Consider the following 16,302-nt stretch of genomic DNA (forward strand, 5'->3'; position numbering starts at 1 on the left):
TGCAAGACAACTGTGTCTGATCGTCATCGTCCTCCTCACCCACAGAAAGTTGTTGAGACAGTTGGCGGAAGTCCCCAGCCTCTTCCCCCGGACCCCGGGAACTTTCGAATGGTTGGGCATCAGTGACGATAAACTCCTCTGGTGGGAGAGGAACCGCTGCTGCCCAATCTAAGCAGGGGCCCGAGAACAGTTCCTGGGAGTGTTCCCGCTCCTGAGCAGGTGTTATTGTAGTGGAGTGAGGAGGCTGGGAGGAAGGAGGAGCAGCAGACAGAGGATTCGGATTGGCAGCAGTGGACGGCGCAGAACTGCGGGTAGACGATGGGTTGCTCGAAGCACTTTCTGCCATCCAGGACAGGACCTGCTCACACTGCTCATTTTCTAATAACCGTCTCCCGCGTGGACCCATTAATTGTGCGATGAATGTGGGGACACCAGAAACGTGCCTCTCTCCTAATCGCGCAGCAGTCGGCTGCGACACACCTGGATCAGGAGCTTGGCCTGTGCCCACACCCTGACTTGGCCCTCCGCGTCCTCGGCCGCGTCCACGTCCTCTAGGCCTACCCCTACCCCTCAGCATGCTGTATTACCAGTGATTTGATTTCACAGGCAGCTAATAAATTGGCGCAAGACTGCAGGCCAAATATAATTTTTTCCCTTTTTTGAAAACGAAAGGCCCCACTGCCTCTAGTGAATGAATAATCTAAGTTTAATAACTGTGCTGTTTTCCTGCTAATGTGTCACAGAACGTGAGGGTAGCAGAGTTATTAACTGTGGCAGAGCAGGTATTTTTTTTCCCAATTAAGGAAAGCAAATGGCGAAGCCAGGAGTAAAACGTAGCTGGGTGCGTATGATTTTTACAGGTTGCAGACGCAGCCGACACGTGTCCACCGGCGTTAGGACAGACAGAGGCAGGACAAATAGAATTATTTTCCGTTTTTTTGCACCAAAAGGCAGCACTGCGTATATTCTATGAACATGAGAAGTTTAATAACTGTGCTGTTTTCCTGCTAATGTGTCACAGAACGTGAGGGTAGCAGAGTTATTAACTGTGGCAGAGCAGGTATTTTTTTTCCCAATTAAGGAAAGCAAATGGCGAAGCCAGGAGTAAAACGTAGCTGGGTGCGTATGATTTTTACAGGTTGCACACGCAGCCGACACATGTCCACCGGCGTTAGGACGGACAGAGGCAGGACAAATAGAATTATTTTCCGTTTTTTTGCACCAAAAGGCAGCACTGCGTATATTCTATGAACATGAGAAGTTTAATAACTGTGCTGTTTTCCTGCTAATGTGTCACAGAACGTGAGGGTAGCAGAGTTATTAACTGTGGCAGAGCAGGTATTTTTTTTCCCAATTAAGGAAAGCAAATGGCGAAGCCAGGAGTAAAACGTAGCTGGGTGCGTCTGATTTTTACAGGTTGCACACGTAGCCGACACGTGTCCACCGGCGTTAGGACGGACAGAGGCAGGACAAATAGAATTATTTTCATTTGTTTTACAAGCAAAAGGCAGCACTGCGTATATTCTATGAATAATAACTGTGTTGTCGCCCTGCCTATACAATTCTTTCCCTGCAGTATCAATGGAGGGTGCAATGCTCTGCAGAGGCGATTTTGAGAAGCAAAAAAAAATGCAGCACAGCTAACAGCAGCCAGCACAGTACTGCACACGGATAAATATGGCCCTAGAAAGGACCGTTGAGGTTCTTGAAGGCTACACTCACTCCTAACACTCTCCCTGCCTATGCAGCACTTCTGTCCCTAATGCCGGGTGCAACGCTCTGCAGAGCCGATTTTGAGAAAAAAAAAATGGCACTGCTAACAGCAGCCAACACACAGCTATCAGTGGCCCTAATAAGGACCTTTGGGGGGTCTTGAAGCCTACACTAACTACCAATTCTTTCCCTACAGCAGCTCCGGTACAAACAGCACTGTCCCTCATCTAACTCACAAGGCATCTGAGCCGAACTGCGGGAGGGGCCGACTTTTATGTTCGGGTGACACCTGATCTTCCCAGCCACTCACAGCAGGGGGGTGGTATAGGGCTTGAATGTCACAGGGGGAAGTTGTAATGCCTTCCCTGTCTTTCAATTGGCCAGAAAAGTGCGCTAACGTCTCAGGGAAGGAAGTGAAAGTAACCAGAACACCGCATGGTGTTCGTTACGAATAACGAACATCCCGAACACCCTAATATTCGCACGAATATCAAGCTCGGAAGAACACGTTCGCTCATCTCTAGTGCCTACCAACTAGCGCTCTTTTTCCCTGCGAAATTCGCAGCATTTTTTTCTCTGCAGGGGTCTATGGGACTTGTAATGTTAAAATCGCGATCGCGCAAAATCGCGATTTCGCGGTAAATTGCGATTTTGCGCGGTCGCGATTTTAACATTACAAGTCCCATAGACCCCTGCAGAGAAAAAAATGCTGCGAATTTCGCAGGGAAAAAAAACTGTAGTGGGTAGGCACCCTTAAGGGCGCCTACCCACTGGCGTTGCCGATTATCGTGCGTGAAAAGCGCAGCGTTTTCTGCGCGTTTTTCCGCGGCTTTTTCGTTAATTTCCATTGACAATCATGGGTGCATTAAGAGAAAAATAAGGAGACCTATACAACTGACAGTTCCTATGTTAAAAATTGCAACGGACCGGGAAAAAAAAACCCCCAATGGACAAGAACACATTCTATACTAATTGCTCTTCAGAAAAAACGCAAAACGCAATTTAGCATCGCAGGGAAAAAAAATCGCCAGTGGGTAGGCGCCCTAAGGGAAAAAATTCCTTCTTGACTCCAATCTGGCAATCAGAATAATCCCCAGATCACCGACCCTTGTGAAGTAATCAGTGATATAACATGTAATATTGTATCGCTCCAGAAAGTCATCCAGGCTCCTCGTGTACTCGTATAATGAGTTCACCATTGCCACATCATCAGGCAGAGAGTTACATAGTCTCACTGTCTCACTGCTCTTACAGTAAAGAACCCTCTGCTATGTCGATGTAGAAACCTTCTTTCCTCTAAAGGGCGCTGGGTTGTTACAGTCACAGTCCTGGGTGTAAATAGATGGGAGAGATCTCTGTATTGTCCCCTAATATATCTATACATAGTTATTAGGTCGCCCCTCAGCCATCTTATCTAAACTAAATAGCTCCTTTTACAATTGCACCATCCCAACCCCTTTCAGTCAGATTCTGCACCATACATTAGTACACAGACATTGTGGAGGTGTTCTACTGTAATTGAACTCTCTATATATGGGGAATTGTGCTGTGAGCCATTTCCTAATATAGAGTTCGCTGACTAATTCACTTTGAAGCTAAACCTTTGATCACCTTAAGTGCACCCATTATTGCAGCAGTGAAAGATGCACATACCATAGAGGTAGACAAAGCAGCTGCTATGGGGCCCATAAATAAAGGGAGCCCAAATCAGGTTGACCCACACTATCCTTCTCCACAGGGTTCCACACATTAGCCAAAAGTTTCTTCCTTTTTGCAAATGATGGGTCAGAGGATCAACGAGCACCAGAGTGTCCTATTAGAGATGGAAGGGGCCACAGTTTTATCTCTTCATTTCAGTTGGATTATGTATATTTTTAGCACGTCTTTAGCGGTCCCCAGTAGTGAAGTGGTTAATTATCTCTGGTCACCACAGATCCTGGCGATGTGGACAGCTGCTCTGCGCTATTAGACTGAATTATGATGTTTATCTTCCAGTCCAGGCTCTTCGTTCTCCCATTTTTTTGACAGGACTCAGCTGGAACCGAAGGAGGGGAAGGGAGGTGGAAAGGGCAAATGTCTCCAAAGCTGTAACCAACTACATTAACACATTCCAGCTTTTGTTAACGAGCATGTTGTACGAAAAATCATCAGCGGGCAGCAACCAAGCTAGCTGCTATTGCAGTTCTAACATGAGTGGTCACCCATCTTTCCCAGAATTGACTAACATGTCAATATATGGCGCAAAATGCATTGTGGGGAGAGCTAAACCGTAGGTGTAGTCGCACAGGACGCATCACCTGTCACTACTGAAGGAGGCACCACTGTGATGACCTGGGCACCAGAGTAGCTACCCTGATGCCATATTTGAATGGCGATTCCTGGACGTTTACTACTGATGACCTACCTCAGGATAGGTCATCAATGGTTGCTCAGTGGTGGTGGGATCCCCGCCGATCAACTGATCATCTGACCTGTTGTGAGTGCAGCAGGGCCGAATGTCATAATCGGTGGTCAAGGCCAGAACTGTAATAAGAAGCATTGTTCCGATTGATTTCAATAAAAGAGAAGCTAGCTATTACAATTCTGGCCCTGATCATCGATGATGATGATATCCGGCCCATTGCACTTCCAAGGTGGTGGACCCCTCCCGATCAACTATTGATGACCTATTGTGAGAATAGGTCACCAGTAGTAAATGTCCTGAAATACACTTTAATACTCAAACCTCGCAATTGCCATAATGGGGGTACTATTAATGAAAAGTTGCCATTCGGTACACTTGCAAGAGAACCCATGTAGAAGCTGTGCAGACAAACCAGCAAAAACTGATATATAGCCACTTGATGGAATAGAGTGTCTCGGTAGACATATTTTCAGGGGATCATTTTTAAAGTGGGGAATACTTCTATGTGCATTCCTTTCTGATAGCAGATGACGTGAGACGGCAGTTATCAGGATCTTTACTATTAACTTTCAGTCATTCAATGACATAAAATACCCTGCAATGTTTTATTTCTTTATTGCCCTGTAACTCTAGCTCTGTTTTCCAAGTGAGCCGGGAGAGGTGAGAACATCTAGAAAGATCTATAACATTGGCATGCACATACCCAAAGTATTAAGTCTATATCATATTTGTGCTCTCTCTTTTGGCTATATGACATAAGATAGGGTGTTAATATGACTTTACAAGAAGGAAATACCTTCTGTACTGTTCTAAGATGACTGGTTATAGGTATTAAGACATTTTATTATACAAGGTTTAAATATACCAGGGTTGTTAGCTAATGTATAAGGGTGCTGTCTTCTCCTACAAGAGCTTTTAACTAAACTCACCATAGGTGGTCCTCTAATGGGGTAGAACCCTGCTGTAAAGGCCATTGTTCTGTGTAGTATACTAAATGAATCATAAATGACATAAACCCCAGAGGAAAACTGCTGCTTACATATTAAATCAGAATTGAGTCATATTAGCATAAAAGAATCATAAGCTCCTATGTACAAAAACATAACTATTATAATACTGCTCCTATGTAGAAGCATATAATTGCTATAGTACTGCTCCTATGTACAAGAATATAACCACTATAATACTGCCCCCTATGTACAAGAATATAACTACTATAATACTACCCCCTATGTACAAGAATATAACTACTATAAAACTGCCCCCGATGTACAAGAATATAACTACTATAATACTGTCCTCCTATGTACAAGAATATAACTACTATAATACTACCAACTGTGTACAAGAATATAACTACTATAATCCTGCCTCCAATGTACAAGGATATAACTACTATAATACTGCTCCCTATGTACAAGAACATAACTACTATAATACTGCCCCCTATGTACAAGAATATAACTAGTATAATACTGCCCCCTATGTACAAGAATATAACTACTATAATACTGTCCCTTATGTACAAGTATATAACTACTGTAATACTGCCCCCATGTACAAGAATATAACTACTATAATACTGCTCCTATGTACAAGAATATAACTACTATAATACTGCTCCTATGTACAAGAATATAACTACTATAATAATGCCCTCTATGTACAAGAATATAACTACTATAATACTGCCCCCCTTGTACAAGAAAATAACTACTATAATACTGCTCCCATGTACAAGAATATTACTACCATAATACTGCACCCTATGTACAATATAACTAGTATAATACAGCCCCCTATGTACAAGAATATAACCACTCTAATACTGCCCCTATGTATAAGAATATAGCTTCCATAATACAGCCCCCCATGTAAAAGAATATAACTACTATAATTCTGCCCACCATTGTACAAAAAAAACTACTATAATACTGCCCCCTATGTACAAGAATATAACTACTATAATACTGCCTTCTATGTACAAGAATATAACTACTATAATACCGCCCCCTATGTACAAGAATATAACTTCTATAATATTGCCCCTATGTATAAGACCAAAGCTACTATAATACTGTCCCTATGTACAAGAATATAACTACAATACTGCCCCCTATGTGCCAGACTATACCTACTATAATACTGCTCCCATGTACAAGAATATAACTACTATAATACTGCCCCCTATGTAAAAGCATATAACTACTATAATAGTGCCCCCTATGTACAAGAATATAACTACCACAATACTGCATCCTGTGTAAAAGAATATAACTGCTATAAAACAGCCCCGTATGTACAAGAATATAACTACTATAATACTGCCCATATGTACAAGTATATAACTACTATAATACTGCTCCCTGTGTACAAGAATATAACTACTATAAAACTACCCACTATGTACAAAAATATAACTACTATAATACTGCCTCCTATGTACAAGAATATAAAGATTATAATACTGCCCCCTATGTACAAAAATATAACTACTATAATACTGCCCTCTATGTACAAGAATATAACTACTATAAGGCCTTAGTCAGACGGGCGTTTTTTGCCGCGATTTGCGGATCGCATGACGGATGCGCATCCGCAAATCGCGTGACCGGTGCGCGCAAGTCGCCCGCAAATCGCCCGAAAATCTGCTCCTAGCCGCGTTTCATTAGAAACGGGCCGGAGCTGTCCAGCGCATTGCATTCAATGGAGACGGCAATACAGCCGTCTCCATTGAAAGCAATGCGCTGCGGGCGAGCCCGGGATGAATTGTCGGTAAGGGCTTAAATATATAAGCCCTTACCTACAATCCATCCTAAAATGTGTTAAAATAAAAAAAAATTGCATTCTCACCTTCTGCCTGCAGCTCCGGGCAGCCGTCCTGCAGTGGGTGTGAAGGGGGTGTGAGTCAGACCTGCCCCCTGATTGGCTCAGCGCTGAGCCAATCAGAGGCATGCCTCACTCACACCCATTCATGAATTCATGAATGGATGTGAGTCAGACCTGCCCCTGATTGGCTCAGCGCTGAGAGGCAGCAGTCACTCACCCATTCATGAATTCATGAATGGGTGTGTGAGTGAAACCGGCCTCTGATTGGTCAGGCTGTGACCAATCAGAGCAGATCATTCAGCAGGCGGGGATTTTAAAGCCCCGCCGGCTGAATAGTGCCGAGAAGCAGTTCAGGAGAACTGACAGCGGCCGCGGCTGGACTCCGGCTGCAGCGGAAAGGTGAGTATACAATTTTTTTTTATTTTAACACATTTTAGCATGAATTGCAGGGTAGGGTTTATATATTTAACCCCTTCCCGACAATTCACCCCGCGCACGCCGGCAGCCCATTGCTTTCAATGGAGCGGCTGTATTGCCGCTCCATTGAATTCAATGGGCAAACATCGTTCTTCTCTGCCACAGCTGTTACAGCTGTGGCAGAGAAGAATGATTTGTCTTCTATATGTTCTCAATGGGGTCGGCGCTGCTGCCGCCGGCCCCATTGAGCGCATATACAGAAGCGAACAGGAATCGCAGATCGCAGATAGGTGCGATCTGCGATTTTGTTGTACTATAATTTTTCGGACGAGCGCATAAAAAGCGCTCATGTGTCCGATACCATTGCGAAGCAATGGTTTTAAAAAATCGCCGGACGCATGCGCATGCGCAAATCGCGGCAAAAAACGCCCGTCTGACTAAGCCCTAACACTGTCTCCTATGTACAAGAAAATAACTACTATAATACTGCCCTCTATGTAGAAGCATATAACTACCATAATCCTGCCCCCTATGTAAGAATATAATTACTATAATACTGCCCGTATGTACAAGAATATAACTACTATAATACTGCTCCCTGTGTACAAGAATATAACTAATATAATACTGCTCCCTGTATACAAGAATATAACTTCTTTAATAGTGCCCCCTATGTACAAGAATATAACTACTATAATACTGCCTCCCATGTACAAGAATATAACTACTATAGTACTGCTCCCTATGTAGAAAGAATATAACTACTGTAATAGTGCCCCCTATGTATAAGAATATAACTACTATGATACTGCGCCCTATGTAGAAGGAATATAACTACTGTAATAGTGCCCCCTATGTACAAGAATATAACTACTATAACATTGTATCCTATATTCAAGAAAATAACTACTATGACCCTTTATGTACAAGCATATAACTAACATAATCCTGCCCCCTATGTACAAGTATATAACTATTATAATAATGCTCCCTGTGTACAAGAAAATAACTACTATAATACTGCCCTCTATGTACAAGAAAATAACTACTATAATACTGCCCTCTATGTACAAGCATATAACTACCATAATACTGCCCCTATGTACAAGAATGTAACTACTATAATACTGCTCCCTGTGTACAAGAATATAACTATTATAAAACAGCCCCTATGTACAATGATATAACTACTATAATACTTCCCCCTATGTACAAGAATATTACTACTATAATACTGCCCCCTATATAGAAAGAATATAACTACTGTAATAGTGCCCCCTATGTACAAGCATATAACTACTAGAACTTTAACTTCTATGTACAAGAATATAACTTCTACAATACTACTATGTAAGTAGCCCAAAGTGAAGTATTATAGTATCTATATTCTTGTACATAGGGGTAGTATTACAGCAGTTATATTCTTGTACATAGGGGAGCAGTATTATAGTAGTTATTTTCTTGTGGTGGTTATATTGTATAAAACTATATTGGAGCAGTATTATGGAAGTTATATTTTTTGTACATGGGGAAAGTATTATAGTTATTATATTCTTGTGCATCGGAATCAGTATTGTAGTAGCTATATTCTTGTACATAGGGGACAATATTATAGAAGTTATATTCTTGTACATAGGGGCAGTATTATAGTAGCTATATTCTTGTACATAAGGGACAATATTATAGAAGTTATATTCTTGTACATAGGGGCAGTAATATAGTAGTTATATTCTTGTATATAGAGGGCAATATTATAGTGCTTATATTCTTGTACATAGTAACAGTATTATCGTAGTTATATTCTTTTACATAGGGGGCAGTATTATAGAAGCTATATTATTGTACATAGGGGCAGTATTATAGTAGTTATATTCTTGTACAAAAGGGCAGTATTATAGTAGTTATATTCTTGTACATAGAGGGCAGCTCTATAGTAGTTATATTCTTGTACATAGGGGCAGTATTATAGTAGATATATTCTTGTACATAGAGGGCAGCTCTATAGTAGTTATATTCTTGTACATAGGAGGCAGTATTATACTAGTTATATTCTTGTACATAGGGGCAGTGTAATAGTAGTTATATTCTTGTACATAGAAGTAGTATTATATTGGTAATATTCTGGTACATAGGAGTCAGTATTATAGTAGCTATATTCTTGTACATAGGGGTCAGTATTATAGTTGTTATATTCTTGTACATAAAGGGCGGTATTATAGTAGTTATATTCTTGGACGTAGTAGTAGTATTTTAGTAGTTATATTCTTGTATATAGGGGGCAGTATTATAGTAGTTATATTCATGTAAATAGGGGCAGCATTATTGCAATTATTTTCTTGTAGATAGGAGTAGTATTATAGTAGTTATATTCTTGTATATAGAGGGCAGTATTATAGTGCTTATATTCTTGTACATAGTAGCAGTATTATCGTGGTTATATTCTTGTACATAGGGGGCAGTATTATAGAAGCTATATTATTGTACATAGGGGCAGTATTATAGTAGTTATATTCTTGTACAAAAGGGCAGTATTATAGTAGTTATATTCTTGTACATAGAGGGCAGCTCTATAGTAGTTATATTCTTGTACATAGGAGGCAGTATTATAGTAGTTATATTCTTGTACATAGGGGCAGTGTAATAGTAGTTATATTCTTGTACATAGAAGTAGTATTATATTGGTAATATTCTGGTACATAGGAGTCAGTATTATAGTAGCTATATTCTTGTACATAGGGGTCAGTATTATAGTTGTTATATTCTTGTACATAAAGGGCGGTATTATAGTAGTTATATTCTTGGACGTAGTAGTAGTATTTTAGTAGTTATATTCTTGTATATAGGGGGCAGTATTATAGTAGTTATATTCTTGTACATAGGGGCAGCATTATTGTAATTATTTTCTTGTAGATAGGAGTAGTATTATAGTAGTTATATTCTTGTATATAGAGGGCAGTATTATAGTGCTTATATTCTTGTACATAGTAGCAGTATTATCGTGGTTATATTCTTGTACATAGGGGGCAGTATTATAGAAGCTATATTATTGTACATAGGGGCAGTATTATAGTAGTTATATTCTTGTACATAGGGGCAGTATTATAGTAGTTATATTCTTGTACAAAAGGGCAGTATTATAGTAGTTATAGTCTTGTACATAGAGAGCAGCATTATTGTAGTTATATTCTTGTACATAGGGGCAGTATTATAGTAGTTATATTCTTGTACATAGGGGCAGCCTTATTGTGGTTATTTTCTTGTAGATAGGAGTAGTATTATAGTAGTTATGTTCCTGTATGTAGGGGGACAGTATTATAGTAGTTATATTTTTGCATATAAGGAGCAGTATTACAGTAGTTATATTCTTGCACATATGGGGCAGTATTATAGTAGTTATATTCTTGTACATAGGGGGAGCATTATTGTAGTTATTTTCTTGTAGATGGGAGTAGTATTATAGTAGTTATGTTTCTGTATGTAGGGGGACAGTATTAGAGTAGTTATATTTTTGTACATAAGAAGCAGTATTATAGTAGTTATATTCTTGCACATAAGGGGCAGTATTATAGTAGCTATATTTTTGTAAATAGGAGCAATATTATAGTAGATCTGTTCCTGTACATAGGGAGCAGTATTATAGTAGTTATATTCTTGTGCATAGGAGTAATATTATAGTAGTATTATTCTGGTACATAGGAGTCAGTATTATAGTAGTTATATTCTTTTACAAAGGAAGCCGTATTTTAGTAGTTATATTCTTGCACATACAGGCAGTATTGTAGTAGTTATATTCTTGTACATAGGGGGCAGTATTATAGTAGCTATATTCTTGTACATAGGAGCAATATTACAGTAGTTCTATTCCTGTACATAGGGAGCAGTATTATACTAGATATATTCTTGCACATAGGGAGCAGTATTCTAGTAGTTATATTCTTATACATAGTAGGCAATATTTTAGTAGTTATATTCTTGTACATAGGAGGCAGTATTAAGGTAGTTATATTCTTGAACATAGTGGGCAGTATTATAGTAGTTATATTCTTGTACATAGAGGGCAGTATCATAGTTGTTATATTCTTGTACATAGAGGGCGGTATTATAGTAGTTATATTCTTGTACGTAGTAGTAGTATTTTAGTAGTTATATTCTTGTATTTAGGGGCAGTATTATAGTAGCTATATTCTTGTACATAGAAGGCAGTGTTATAGTAGTTATATTCTTATTCATAGGAAGCAGTATTATAGTAGTTACATTCTTATACAGAGGAGGCAGTATTACAGTAGTTATATTCTTGTGCATAGAAGGCAGTGTTATAGTAGTTTTATTCTTGTACATAGTAGGCAGTATTATAGTAGTTTTATTCTTATAGATAGGAAGCAGTATTATAGTAGTTATATTCTTATACATAGGAGGCAGTATTATAGTAGTTATATTCTTATACATAGAAGGCAGTGTTATAGTAGTTTTTTTCTTGTAGATCAGACGCAGTATTATAGTAGTTATATTCTTGTATGTAGGAGTAGTATTATAGTAGTTATATTCTTGTATATAGGGGGCAGTATTTTAGTAGTTATATTCTTGTACATAGAGGGCAGTATTATAGTAGTTATATTGTTGTACATAGGGAGCAGTATTGTAGTAGTTATATTCCTGTACAAAGGAGTAGTATTATAGTAGTTATATTCTTGTACATAGGAGTAGTATTATAGTAGTTATATTGTTATATATAGGATCAGTATTATAGTAGGTATATTCTTGTACATAGCGGGCAGTATTATAGTAGTTATATTCTTGTACATATGAGCAGTATTATAGTAGTTATATTCTTGTACATACGGGCAGTATTATAGTAGCTATATGCTTGTACATAGGAGCAATATTATAGTAGTTCTATTCCTGTGCATAGGGAGCAGTATTATAGTAATTATATTTTTGTACAATCGAGCAGTATTAAAGGGGTTGTCCCGCGCCGAAACGGGTTTTTTTTTTTTTTTTTAAACCCCCCCCCCCCCCCCCCCCCCCCGTTCGGCGCGAGACAACCCCCGATGCAGGGGTTAAAAAAACAAACCGGAGAGTGCTTACCTGAATCCCGGCGGTCCGGCATCTTCATACTCACCTGCTGAAGATGGCCGCCGGGGTCTGCTCCCTCCGTGGACCGCAGCTCTTCTGTGCAGTCCATTGCCGATTCCAGCCTCCTGATTGGCTGGAATCGGCACGTGACGGGGCGGAGCTACATGGAGCCGGCATTCTGCACGAGCGGCTCTATTGAATACAGCAGAAGACCCGGACTGCGCAAGCGCGGCTAATTTGGCCATCGGAGGCCGAAAATTAGTCGGCACCATGGAGACGAGGACGCCAGCAACGGAGCAGGTAAGTATAAAACTTTTGATAACTTCTGTATGGCTCATAATTAATGCACAATGTACATTACAAAGTGCATTAATATGGCCATACAGAAGTGTATAGACCCACTTGCTGCCGCGGGACAACCCCTTTAAATTAGTTATATTCTGGTACATAGGGTGTTTCACAGTAGCAGGATAAACACCTGGATGTCGATAATACTTGTCACAGAAAGGGTTTAGAGTGTCCCTCTTAAAACTTAGCTTTTATTAATAAAAATGTATATAAAAAGGATTTTTTGTGAATCCTAAAACAGACACAGATACAGACAACAAAAATTAGTATAACGTGACCGGCGTTATCTCCCGAAAAAATGTAAGCCAAAGTCAGGTATCTGGGGAGACGTTTTTAGGTAAAAGAAAAAAAAACCTCCCTTAGCGGATAAGTGAATCCTGTTACCCAGTACCTAAAAGGTAGTTATTGGCTGGGGATATTTCAAGGGTCAATTTTGAAAAATCAAGTTCCTGACTTGTAAATAGTTATATCAGCTAGCGTACTGTTCAAGAAGACAGTTTGTGCTTAAATGAACGGTGCACGGTTATATCTTATAAAGGTCGCTGTCTGATAAACTCCTATCTTGGACACACATCAATGCATAAAGAACATGAATGTCCCAAATCAGGATGTATGTACCAAGAGAAAAAGGATGATGGATATAGCCTGGTCAATGCCACGTAAGTCCCCATGTTTCTAGGCAGCAAGAAGGGAAATTGAAAAAGACCCAGCCAAATTTGATTAGGTACTAAATTTCCAAAGTACAAAGGTTCTACGCGTTTCCACTACAAACAGGTACAAATAATCAAATTGAAAAATTTGGTGTGGTAGACTCCCAAAATGTAGAGAGTACCACCTAGATGAGGAGTACATACATCCTGATTTTTGTTGTCTGTATCTGTGTCTGTTTTAGGATTCACAAAAAATCCTTTGTATATACATTTTTATTAATAAAAGCTAAGTTTTAAGAGGGACACTCTAAACCCTTTCTGTGACAAGTATTCTGGTTCATAGGAGGCAGTATTTTAGTAGTTAGATTCTTGTACATAGGGAGCAGTATTAGGGCTCATGTCCACGGGGAAAAGAAGAATTAAAATCCGCAGCGGATTTTAACTCTTCTCCCGCGCGCGGAACCGTACCCCATAGGGATGCATTGACCACCCGCGGGTAGATAAATACCCGCGGATCGTCAATAAAAGTGATTTAAAAAAAAATGGAGCATGAAAAAATCTGGACCATGCTCCATTCTCATGCGGGTCTCCCGCGGGGACGGCTCCCGCGGGCTTCTATTGAAGCCTATGGAAGCCGTCCGGATCCGCGGGACACAAAAATCACATTTTACTTACCCGCTCCGGTTCTTCTCTTCGGCGCCTCGCCATACTCTCTCAGCCGCGGCCGGATCATTTTGCTTCGGCCCGGCGCATGCGCGGGGCACGTCACCGACGTCATCGTGCACATCCGCCGAGCCGAAGAATGAAGATCCGGCCGCGACGAGAGAAGATGACGCCGCCGCGAAGAGAAGAAACGGAGCGGATGGGAGGTGAGTTTATTGTCATTTATTTGTATTTTCAGCGCTCATGTCCGCGGGGCAGGAGGGACCCGCTGCAGATTCTACATGTAGAATCCGTAGCGGGCCCGATTTTCCCCGTGGACATGAGGCCTTATAGTAGTTATATTCTTGTACATAGGGGGCAGTATTATAGTAGTTATATTCTTGTACATAGGAGGCAGTATTAGAGTAATTATATTCTTGTACATAGCAGCAGTATTATAGTAGATATATTCTTGTACATAGGGGGTAGTTTTATAGTAGTTATATTCTTGTACATAGGAGCAGTATTATAGTAGTTATATTCTTGTATATAGGGGCAGTATTATAGTAGTTATATTCTTGTACATCGGGAGCAGTATTATAGTAGTTATATTCTTGTACATAGGGGGCAGTATTATAGTAGTTATACTCGTACACAGGGGGCAGTATTATAGTAGTTATATTCTTGTACATAGGGGCAGTATAATAGTAGTTATATTCTTGTACATCGGGAGCAGTATTATAGTAGTTATATTCTTGTACATAGGAGGCAGTATTATGGTAGTTATATTCTTGTACATAGGGGCAGTATTATAGTAGTTATATTTTTGTACATAGGAGGCAGTATTATAGTAGTTATATTCTTGTACATAGGAGGCAGTATTATAGTAGTTATATTCTTGTACATCGGGAGCAGTATTATAGTAGTTATATTCTTGTACATAGGAGGCAGTATTATGGTAGTTATATTCTTGTACATAGGGGCAGTATTATAGTAGTTATATTCTTGTACATAGGAGGCAGTATTATAGTAGTTATATTCTTGTACATCGGGAGCAGTATTATAGTAGTTATATTCTTGTACATAGGGAGCAGTATTATGGTAATTATATTCTTGTACATAGGAGGCAGTATTATGGTAGATATATTCTTGTACATAGGAGCAGTATTATAGTAGTCATATTCTTGTATATAGGGAGCACTATTATAGTAGTTATATTCTTGTATATAGGGGGGCAGTATTATAGTAGTTATATTCTTGTACATAGGGGGCAGTATTATAGTAGTTATATTCTTGTACATAGGGGGGCAGTATTATAGTAGTTATATTCTTGTATATAGGGAGCAGTATTATAGTAGTTATATTCTTGAACATAGGAGGCAGTATTATAGTAGTTATATTCTTGTACGTAGGAATAGTATTATAGTAGTCATATTCTTGTACATAGGGGGCAGTATTATAGTAGTTATATTCTTGTACATAGGGGGCAGTATTTTAGTAGTTATATTCTTGTACATAGGAGGCAGTATTATAGTAGTTATATTCTTGTACATAGGGGGCAGTATTTTAGTAGTTATATTCTTGTACATAAGGGGCAGTATTATAGTAGGTATATTCTTTTACATAGGAGGCAGTATTCTAGTAGTTATATTGTTGTACATAGGAGGTATTATAATGCTGCCACCTATATAGAAGGATAAACCTCCTATAATCCTGGCCCATTCTATATTATTTCCTAGCTGAATTTTTTATTTTTCTAAATTATATCTGAGATAGAAAATGGGGAAGCTAATTCCGATGCAAAACAGGTGAGTGGAGAAATTCTATAGAAATCTGAGGACTTGTTCCTTTCTTTCCTGGTGAATACTGTATATTTTATCTTCCTCTTATCTTATCTCTTATCCTTCACTTATTGTACTCTCCCCTTTCTCTCCATATACAGACATTCATTCCAGATGCCCCACTGTTCAGTGTACCAGGCTGGCTCCGGGCCCAGAAAGTCATCACAGAAAACCCAGCAACCTCTAACAAACAAATAGGGTGATGAGCGACGGGAACATTCTCCTACCTGACGCCCGGGCCTATCAGCTGCTGCCACGTCTGCTCCACTTTTAAGCTGCGATGTGGGATTTTTAAGTTCAGAGTGACAAGTATCTTTACTGGACTATTTTTATAAGTGGGGGAAACCCAGAATAACACATCTTGCTGCACAGGGTGATGTGATTT

Source organism: Eleutherodactylus coqui, chromosome 8 (assembly GCF_035609145.1).
Source record: "Eleutherodactylus coqui strain aEleCoq1 chromosome 8, aEleCoq1.hap1, whole genome shotgun sequence".
Classification (NCBI taxonomy): Eukaryota; Metazoa; Chordata; class Amphibia; order Anura; family Eleutherodactylidae; genus Eleutherodactylus; species Eleutherodactylus coqui.